This window comes from Protopterus annectens, chromosome 4.part1 (assembly GCF_019279795.1).
Source record: "Protopterus annectens isolate FY-2018-M chromosome 4.part1, PAN1.0, whole genome shotgun sequence".
In the NCBI taxonomy this organism is placed as follows: Eukaryota; Metazoa; Chordata; order Ceratodontiformes; family Protopteridae; genus Protopterus; species Protopterus annectens.
Genome location: NC_056734.1, coordinates 835,231,665 through 835,243,769, shown reverse-complemented (window position 1 = coordinate 835,243,769; position 12,105 = coordinate 835,231,665).

Here is a 12,105-nt window from a genome sequence, read left to right as displayed (position 1 = left end):
TTTGATAATGTGCTTATATTTATCCATAATTTTGTCATTTGCTGTTTTTAAATGTTTTTCTGTGTAGTATCCCCCATTCCTACAGGAAGCAGGAAGTTATATACTATTTGATATTTAAATGATATGCTAATTAGATGTCCCAATTTTTTTAGCTACTTTTCAAGGACTGTTGCTCCCTGTTTTCATTTTCTGCAGGTGGAGAAGTTTGACTGTATGTGCGGTATAATAACAGAAAAATAATAGGCTGCTAAGCAAACTAACTAAAAGGTTATGTAGGGAAAGTATTTTGTGATAAGGAATCCCAGAAAGCAAGCATGAAAACGTGAACACGAAGGTTAAAATATTATGAAGATTCAGGTGGGTTTCTCAGGTGGCAAAGGAGATTGTCCCAAAGGTTTAGGAACTTTGCTGGAGACAATTTTCTTGAAGCCTAGTTTTCAGCTGCTTCACAGAATTATGTAGACCAAAGCTGCAGCTGGTGACTGTGAGACACAGTGGAGCCATTTGTATTTGCTAGAAGATTTAGGTGTCTATGAGGCACAGGCAGCTGCACATGGCAACAGTTATGCCTTCATGATATCCTTGACTAGAAGACTGACAGTATAGTAAAGTGCAAAACATAGGTCTGTAGAATATAGTCTGTAAGAAGAAGGGTCAGAATGGAAGCAGTAGCTATATGTGTGTCCATAAAGCTATGATATAATCATAAGATCTTATTTCTGTGTGATGTTTCAGCTAAAACTTTACTCAGTAATCTCCCTTACTGAATGAAACAACTGCCTCCTTATTCTCCAGGCTCGGTAAGGGCCCATCTCTGTAGAGGTCTTTGAGCACCAGTCAATATAATGAACCTCAGGTGAATTTCAGGTATGGTACAAAACATGGAAAAGCCGAATAACTACCTCAATTTCTCAGTGGCCACAGCATCTGCCAAACACAGGCTGACCCCTTATGGGAAGGGCTCTAAGCTTCTGGTAATCCTGGTTAGCCCTTCAGTGGTCACTGGGTACAGATCCATTTATGAAAGTCTCATTTTTAAAGCCAAAACCCTTCTAGAGTGCTATGGAATTAATATGTCCTGTTTGTCTCCAATCTATCACTTTTAAAATGATGGGAAGTCCAGTAATCTTCAGGCTACTTTCTCATGTAATACTGCATACAGATTTAAATATGTTTACACTTTGCAATCCCTGATGACCATTTTTTTCCTGGCAAGATAACATGTTTACATTTCACTGGGCCTTGACTTCTCCAGGGAGGCAAGCTGTATCTGAGACTATAGCAGCCAACTTCTTTCTCAGTTCAGTGTCCGCTAACTCTGCAGCCTCAGGCCTGGCACGTTTGAATGCTCAGTTATAACTCACAAACAGTTCCCATCAGCTTTTATCACCTGGTATGTACTTCCCTGCTATTTCCCTTAAATCCCTAATTAAGCTAATTTTTTAAACTATTCTAAGGAACCAGGTCATTACATTTGCCTGAATTACTAGCATGTGCCTTTGAGTCTAGTTTAGGGTACTTTATGAAATTTTTCATTAATCCAAATTGGGGACCAAACTGTTCTCTGGCAAGAATGATTAAGTAAGGACATCTTCATCATCAGTGACATATGCACACCAGGCACAGATTTCACTGACTCCATTAATTGATTAATGAATCACTTTCACTTTCATGCTCAGAATCACTAGAAATGTATCTAAATGCAGTACACACAGGTCAGAGATAACGTGAATCATTATGCCACGGGGGGGGGGGGGTGTAAAATGTCTGTGGTGAATGTTTCTCTTCCTACTCCCCACAACTTTAGGTGGGATCCCACTTGACTGTTTATTTTGTCTATTTTCAGATTTTAAAACAGGTTTGCTATATAATGAATAGTTCTTCTGTACCTTGAAAAACTGTTGCTCAGTGGTTAAGATTTCTGCCTCAAATCTCCAGGATCTAGGATTCAGTCCTCATCTCCAAACCCAGTCACTGTATCTGGAGTTGTCAGATTCTCCCTGTATTTGAGTGGGGTCCCTGTGGCTCCTTTACTTTCTTCTCACTTCACAAAATCATACTGGATGATTGACTACTCCAGCGTCTCCTTGAGTCAGGGATGAAAAAGACCCATGATGACCAGCTGATTTAACTAGATACATTAATAAATTAAAAAAAAGGACGCAGAAGATTGATGTGGTATTGCAAAAATGAGTTGAGAAGCATCCTCTTCAAAGTGGTGGAAATACTATTCAGTCAGTATTACCACCACTAACTCACTCTGATCACTGGTTTCTTAATTAGATTAAGTACATTATCCAGTAACAGCATTCTACCCTATAAATTAATTTAAATAAAAGTTACAAAAATATGAAGTCATGCCACTGAATTAAATATGTGTGGTCTGGAGCTACACCCTCATAGGCTGCTTCAATTTGGCATATGTTTCATGGGTGGGATTTCCTTTTCTGAAGAACTTTTCTGTAGGGGAGGCCCATGTGATAGATGTAAATTACTCTTAAGGACATGCCAGTGTTTCAGCTTCGTGGCTTCTGAATCTTACAAGAGGTTTAAAACATTATACACTGAAGACTAGTTGTGCTGCGCAGTTCTTGTAGGTTGTACTAAATGGCTTGTCTGTGTGACACTTTTTTCTATTTAGTTTGGAGGTTATTTGGGATATTTTGCAGTCACCTTAATGTTATGTGCATCAGGCGTGTTTTAAAATTCTGTTTCCAAAGTACGATGAAATAATCTACTTATATTGTACTGACAAGCTCAGAAAAAGGTCAAAACATGGCAAGTCTACAGCTAGTGGGGGTTGGCTTTATTGACTAGAGTGCACCAGTAAAACTTTAAAAGTAAAAAGTCATGGGCATTTGGAAGCCATGTAACTGTAACACTGTTCTTAAGGGGTCATTTGCATATACCCTGTGGGAGTCCACAATGGGCGGTTTACAGTATTACACAGTGAAGACACCAGCTTTGCTAGGTCTTTCTTGTGGTTTTTATTAAATGGCTTGACTGTGAGACCCTTTTACCCTTTGGTTTGGAAATTAGTTTGGATATTTTGCAGTCACCCTAATGTTATAGACATCAGGCTTGTTTTTAAACTTTGTGTTTCTAAAGTTGTTTGTCTTTTCGGCTTTTCCAGGTTAGGGGTCACCACAGTGGAACTCTGGTCGGCTAATGATTGGCAGTAGATTTTTATGGTGCTGATTTGCCAGCCCGACGCCCAACCTTGAGCGAATGCACGCCCATTCACGCATGTCTTTCGGAGGCCACTCAACCGCGGGGAGGACATGCAGACTCCACACAGAAGGCACTCCAGCCGAGAATCGAACAGGAGAACCTCTTGCTGTGAGGCAACAACTCTACCGCTGTACCAAGTGTGGCCAAAAAATACACTTATGCAGTATTATCACGCTAAGAAACAGAGTGAAACATCACATCTTTATAGCTATTGGGGGTTTGCTTTATTGACCTGAATGCACAAGTAAAACTTGAAAAAAGTTTAAGTAAAAAGTCAAAGGCATTCAAATGCCATGTAATTGAAACACTGTTCTTAAGGGATAATTTACATATATCCCATGGGCATCCACTACAGGGGGTTTAAAATATACACTAAAGACTACAGCTTTCCTGGGTCTTTCTTGGAGTTTTTACTAAACGGTTTGCCTGTGTGACCTTTATTACCCTACGGTATGGATTTTATTAGAAAACAAATAGCTAAATGAGTGACTACACTTAAAAGACTTCATTTATTCTAGTAATATCTCATGATATAATGCATCATTACAAAAATAGTACAGTGCAATGTAACATAGTATACCATGACTTTACATCATATAGAATAACATAACGTAAAACAGTGTATAACATAACAAAACCACATACCTAAAGCACCCCAGCCCAGAAAATGAATTATTGTGTCACTGGATCTTTCCTGTTTACCATTTCAAAATAAATAAGAGAATACTACCCTGGCTGTAAAAAATGTTCAGACTGATAATGAAGACATTTCAGAATAAATCTCATTCATTTTGGGACATTATATCATGCTTAAAATAAAAACATGTATTATTTCTTTATGAATAAAAAGGAAAGTAAAATGAAAATGCATTAATGAAGTTGCGGGAGCTTTTTGTCTGGAGCTGACAGGTTATTAAGCTGTCTGAAATAGTGGTCATCCTGAGCTAAATGGCTAAACATAAAATTCTGCCTTTCCTAATATGGTTCAAAGAAATATTTCAGTAACATGATAGCAATGGATGAGAATCTTTTATTTATCGTGGTCCTTAAATGTCACTGCAGTGATGAATTGCAATGAATCCCTAATTGCCTAGGAAGCACTGGAAAATTAATGTTCAGGTTCAGATTCATTCCCCTTTCTTTACTGCGTAGTAGGTTTTTCATGACACTTCTCCTTATATGTATAATGAGAAAGTTGTGTGAAAGCAAGATTCACATTCCCATGACATCATCATCATCTTTTGTTGCACCTGTCTGTGCAATGTCACAAATACACATTTCTAACCTCACAGTTGTTTTTAAACAAATGCATTTTAATGAAGTAATAGGTTTAATAGTTCATCTTAAAGGGCTAAAGAGCTATATTAATATAAATAACCAAAGTCATATGGAAACTTCTAGAACTACAGAAATATAAACAGTAAGGAGTCTTCATACACAAAGAGGACAGAGTGGGTGCAGATGAGCAGGGCATGTGCGCAAAAGCTGTGTTTTACGTATCTGTGTCATTCACAAAGAAATGCACAGCAGATTAGATTACTTGAAGTATACCTTTTGTGTGAATCATGACAAACTGGGAGTAGAATAAGACATGCCTAACTTCTTAAGGATGCAACCAACAACACAGTTTGCTTTGTGCTTCATTTCCATGCCCCTCAGTAAAGTGATCTTAAATGAAAACCACACTGAGCATGTACCAGACAGGTTTTTGTGGCTGGCAAAGGGGATAGGGAAACAGCTGCAAAGGTCTTACTTCCCTTGAGGACATAAGTCGCAAGATTAATGCATTAAATGATCAACAGTATGTCTGCTTTGTTATATACCCTTCTCCTGTGATATAGGATACTTCAGTAATCCTTTCAGACAACTGCCGAGAAATCAAGCTGGAACATGATAAGCAGTTCATAAAGGGAGTTGTGCAGATGTGTGTAATGAAAGATTCTGGTATAACTGATACCTGAAGTTCTCATTCTAAGTACCCATGCCTTGCCTGCTGGGAACCCAGGTCTTGTGCAATGTAGATCAATGCTACCACAGCCTCTGCTACTATTGCTTGTGTGCATGATATTATGGGAAGGGAAGGGACTTCTTACGCTCTTTTATGTTCAGGCATATCACCTTATACTTTGCTATGTCTGATGTTCCCACCGTCTGCCACAGACAAGATGGACAACCACAGTGCACTATTATTATACACACACACACACACAGAAATGCACAAACATACGAAGATGTACACATACATACACAAAAACATATATGCATACACCCACATACACGCACGCACACATATGCAGACCCATACAAATGCACATATTTGTGGAGATATGTGAGACATATACAGTAGTTATGAAACATACCATGTGAAATAAGGGTATGCATTTCTGAATAGTGTTACATTTGTACAATGTATTCAGAACAGCCATATCCCAAAGAAGACATGATTTTGTCTCCGGCATGCTATGACAGCATGCCTTCCAGGCAGGAAATAGCTCACAGAAATAACTGTATTGCTGTTCATCATATATTCATATATGGGGTACCACAGATATTTATAGTAAGTTTGGTGCACAAAAGGGCTGGAGGAGTTGTGGAGAACCAACCAACTGAAAATCCCCAGGGAAAGCAAGCCATGACAACATAATGAAGCAGTATCAGAAGTAAGCAAATATAAATGGCTGTGCATACACTTCTCACCATGCAAGCACAAAATTGGACAATGTCTTTCATTTGCACCATGACATTACAAAGGGTGACCCTTGCATCTTGGCTAAGTGTTGTTTGTCCATTATTTGTTAACAAGGTAAGTGGACTACTCTACATTGGATACTTTTCATCCACAGTCTGAGCCAAAAACAAAGTTACATGTAAAATAAAGAAAGTTATACATCAACATTTTTAGTATAAGTAATTAGAAAAACAGACAACTAATCTCACATGGTAAACAGTACAAATCTAGGAGTTCGTCATTCAAAGCAGCTACGGGCTATTAATTTAATGCAATACATGATAGGGGAATAAGTAAGGAAATTATTAGACTGCAAAAGACATCTAACACCTTAAAATACATAAAATAACAAGTGAACAGGAATATCATCAGTGCAAAGTCAAACAACTACTGCAGCCAATAAATTACTGAACTGTTTGATAACTGATTCAAAGACAATCTGGATCAGAAATACAGCATTTCTAACAGTTGACTGCAAACAATATGAGCTACAATTGTAATCAAACAAACTGAACATTGTGTATTATATAAACAGAAGTCAGAATCAAGACATATGGTGTTACTGAGAATGAATGATGACATAAAAAGACTGTACCTTTCCACAACTTTGGAATAGATATGGTAGTAACTCAATAGTATCAGCTAGTTGTAGATGTGAGATAGAAACAATCAGTACAAGAATGAGACAAAAATAACAGGGATAACGCAGCAGAGGACATAGATCCCAATGTAAGATCCCAAAGGAAGATGCTGTGCCCTGTAAGAAAAATATGAGTGTTTAGTATAACTAACAGTTCAAGTATTATAAACACCATGCTGTGTGTCAGCTCAGAACTTAAAGGTTATGATGTAGCTTTATTTCCATACAATACAGCAGTGCACTGAAAACACAGTTACCATCAACACTTCTTTAAGAGTTGAGAGCTATATGCATTATGGGTACTAAGCATTCTTAAAGGTACAAGCACATTATCTATACATACATTCGAAAGCTGTACATAGAGTTGCTATAATTACAAAAGAAAAGGCAAATAACAGTAATACAAAGTTCAATAAAAGATCTTCAGCACTTTAACTCAAAGAGATTGTGCTGTAGACGTCACTGACCAGCTTTTACAATGAGAGACGTTTAAGTCAAACAGGCAACACATGGCTAATAGAATAAAGTTAAAAACTCAGAGTGAGTGTTTAGAAAGGGAAGTAATCACTGAGAACATACCTTGCTTTTTGACACAGTTAACAGCCATGACCCTAGTCACAAACTCTTCATCATCACCAAATATATCCCACTGCAAACAAGGACAGACAAGTGGTCAGGTACAGAACACAGCATCAACTGTATTAGAGCGAGCACATCATATATTACTAGAACAAACATTATACCAGATTAATTGACCAGATGACAGTCTTGGCAGTTTGGGAATAGGCATTATGTCAGATTGGGTTACCAAATGCCAGCCTTGAAAGCTTGGGAACAGGCTTTATGTCAGATTAGATGACTAGATGCCAGCCTTGTTAGTTTGGGAATAAGCATTATGACAGATTAGGTGCTCAAATATCAACATTCGCAGTTCAAGATACCATTCATTATCTTAATCCCAAGTCAATATAGCTGTAAGGTCAGCTAAAACCTTTGACTCAGGAAACTTCATAGAAGTACTAGCCGACAGTGACAAAACTCATGTCTTAACTCTAGCACTGATGACATATTACTTTACTTTAGCAATACTTTCCTGAATATACAGTATTCTAGACACCTCTAGCAAGTATCAGAATCAAAACTCTTATTCTTAAGCACCTTGCTGGATATAACGCTAACAATAACTCAACATTACAAATGGCACATTTCCACTCAGTCTTTCTAAGAGTCTATAAACCATAGAACAATGAGTAACTTAAAATGATAAACACATGGACTGGACTTAACTACAGCCCACTGCCCTACATTTCTCCACCCCCACAAAAATAAATAAATAAAATAGAATAAAATCTGGCAAGTTATAGCTGCTTGAAATCTCCATCTACCATCCCAAGACCCAAGAAACAGTGGCTCAGATAATGATACAGTGGAAGAATTTATTGATTTTTTTGACAAAGTAAATATAAACATTGTCAGTTGATTCTACAGATCTAATCAGTCCTGACCTCTCCTTTGAGGTACCAACTGACTACATGGGCAGGGGTTAAGGAAAGTACATAGCAAAAATGTATTGTTATTTACATATGAACTGTGAGTTTTATGATCACCATCCATTTTTTATACATTTCAAAATGAGAAAATCCATATGGTGGATTTTAAATGATTATACTGTCTGACTACAGAGATTTAACTTTACAGATAATCTCAGAAAAGGTACAGCAAAACATTAAGAGGCTGTAAGGTTTTCCCAAAGTATTTAATATGAAATATTTGTAAAGGGCTTTAAGCATTATATTTAGAGCATAGTGACCTATACAGGAAGAATATGATACTGTACTCTGTCGGTGTAGTCGTTTTTAAAGGGAATATTGCAGCTCATGAATGAGAATGCATGCTCGTATTATTCCTATCACGGTGGGTTATGATCAAGTGTCCAGTCATAACCAAAATGGTATATATTTGAGATGTGGATATAGAAAAATTCACCTCTAGAATGGAGCAAAACAAAGTAAATGCATGACCATATCCATTAATAGCTTAATAACTTGAGTGTATCAAGTTTGCCAGCAAACACAGGCATATGGGCATACTTTGGTATTAGAAACCAACAACCTTATTCATCTATTGGTAATCTTAATTTTAATTTACTCATTTGGTAACTGGATAAATGACATTGCTAAAAACCTAGAAGTCACAAAAAGGCATCTATGCACCACTACTGATCCTGCAATAAAATATTTTGGTATTGGTTTACTTGCTTCATGAGTGCATTTGTCCTTGGTTAATTACCAGTGCAGCACTGAGTTCTGTGTTCTAAGTGACATTGCTAACTGCTTTCACTGATAGCCCACTCATGCCTCAAGAGCAAGAGTAATTAATTAATTAATTTATTTATTAACTTTACCTTTGTTAATGAGGTAGGTAGGCTGGCCCATGAATCCTTTTCACCTGCTCGACAGTGACAGTTTACACTGATACATTAGTACAGCAAACAGCATTGTTGTATATACACTGAATATTTAGATTCATTGTTGCATATTCCTTAAGAATACAGTAGAAAGAACTATTGAGCATTAGGTATCATTATTAGAATAACCGTAAGAATACAGTTGAAAGAGGTCTTATAGCTGAAATTATTTTTTGTTGTTGCTACAAATATATTAGAGCTACTTCTGAAACAGGGCTTACAGCTGAAATAAATGATTGCTTATATAGTTAGGTTACATTGTGAAAATATTTATACTCATATCTCTCAACATCTTAGAGCAAGAAATCTGGACAAAGCCTGACATAATGCAGGGACAAAAGCCCCAAAATAGGGACAGATTTTAAATGTTGCACTAAATGACAGGATTTGTCTTAGCATACATTTTTCTGAAGAATATGAGGTCTGAAACTCAAATGCATGTCAATTATTTAGTGGCTTCAGTCCTTAGATCATCCCAATGATTTGTGAAAAAAAACTGAGATTTTATGAGAAACAAACCAAACATATGAGGCAAAAATCTGGACATACTTTGAAAATCTGGACAGTTGAGAGGCATTTATATACGTAATGCAATATTAACACATATCATAGAGGTTATAACAAGATCTGTATAATGTAAAACTTTTAATGATAGAGTATTACAAGCAGACATGCCTCTCATTTATATACTGTATCTAGAGCTATTTCCATAGTTTATCCATTGTCTTGACAACAGATGCATTTGTATTCCTCTTTCAAGTGGTCTATCAATTATTGTTGGAATGTTGGATAGTTCAAAATGCTTCATTTGCACTGAGGGAGGGCATTCCATTCTGTGGGAGTATTTTTGGTGAAGGACTTTCTTCCTGGTGATTTACTGAATGGTGTTTATATATTAGGTACTCTAAGGGAGGAGGTTAAATGTCTTGCATGCAAATATTTCTGTGGATAGAGGAAAGGAGTAACCATAGCTAACCATACCAAATACCAAATATTTCTGCGGATAGAGGAAAGGAGTAACCATAGCTAACCATACCAAATACCAAATATTTCTGTGGATAGAGGAAAGGAGTAACCATAGCTAACCATACCAAATACCAAATATTTCTGTGGATAGAGGAAAGGAGTAACCATAGCTAACTATACCAAATACCAAATATTTCTGTGGATAGAGGAAAGGAGTAACCATAGATAACCATACCAAATACCAAATATTTCTGTGGATAGAGGAAAGGAGTAACCAAATCGAACCATACCAAATACCAAATATTTCTGTGGATAGAGGAAAGGAGTAACCATAGCTAACCATACCAAATACCAAATATTTCTGTGGATAGAGGAAAGGAGTAACCATAGCTAACCATACCAAATACCAAATATTTCTGTGGCTAGAGGAAAGGAGTAACCATAGCTAACCATACCAAATACCAAATATTTCTGTGGATAGAGGAAAGGAGTAACCATAGCTAACCATACCAAATGCCAAATATTTCTGTGGATAGAGGAAAGGAGTAACCATAGCTAACCATACCAAATACCAAATATTTCTGTGGATAGAGGAAAGGAGTAACCATAGCTAACCATACCAAATACCAAATATTTCTGTGGATAGAGGAAAGGAGTAACCATAGCTAACCATACCAAATACCAAATATTTCTGTGGATAGAGGAAAGGAATAACCAAAGCTAACCATACCAAATACCAAATATTTCTGTGGATAGAGGAAAGGAGTAACCATAGCTAACCATACCAAATACCAAATATTTCTGTGGATAGAGGAAAGGAGTAACCATAGCTAACCATACCAAATACCAAATATTTCTGTGGATAGAGGAAAGGAGTAACCATAGCTAACCATACCAAATACCAAATATTTCTGTGGATAGAGGAAAGGACTAACCATAGCTAACCATACCAAATACCAAATATTTCTGTGGATAGAGGAAAGGAGTAACCAAAGCTAACCATACCAAATACCAAATATTTCTGTGGATAGAGGAAAGGAGTAACCATAGCTAACTGTACCAAATGCCAAATATTTCTGTGGATAGAGGAAAGGAGTAACCATAGCTAACCATACCAAATATTTCTGTGGATAGAGGAAAGGTGTAACCAAAGCTAACCATACCAAATACCAAATATTTCTGTGGATAGAGGAAAGGAGTAACCATAGCTGACCATACCAAATACCAAATATTTCTGTGGATAGAGGAAAGGAGTAACCAAAGCTAACCATACCAAATACCAAATATTTCTGTGGATAGAGAAAAGGAGTAACCATAGCTAACCATACCAAATGCCAAATATTTCTGTGAATAGAGGAAAGGAGTAACCATAGCTAACCATACTAAATACCAAATATTTCTGTGGATAGAGGAAAGGGGTAACCATAGCTAACCATACCAAATACCAAATATTTATGTGGATAGAGGAAAGGGGTAACCATAGCTAACCATACCTTACTCTGCCTTTACCATCCAGGCATTGTCATACTTACTGAGACCTGGCTCAAACCAGAAATCCATGATAATGAAAACACAGCACCAGGCTACAATATAATTCGGAGTGACAGATTAGAAAAGAGGGGTGGGGGAGTAGCCATACTTTACAAAGATCACCTCAGCCTACAAAAACTAGACATTACAACCCCAGACCTAGAAAACATTGAACTCACCCTCACTAAACTCAAACTTAACACAAATAAATATATCAATATTATAGGGAGATGTATCCCTCCAGGCAACAATATTCCCATTACAAAAACTCTGCTAGTATGGATATCTAACTCCCTCCCCCAAGAAAACATCCTTTTAGGTAACTTTAACATTGACTGGAACAACTGCTCCAGTCAAAACCCACTCTCCAACATCAATCTACATGGACTAATCCAACGTATAACTTCCCCCACTAGAACAGACAAAAGAACCAAACATCAATCCATACTGGACTGGATACTTGTATCACATCCTTCCCTAATATTCCTAGCAGGGTGTCTACCAGACACCCTCAGTGACCACCAAGCTACATTTCTACTAAGA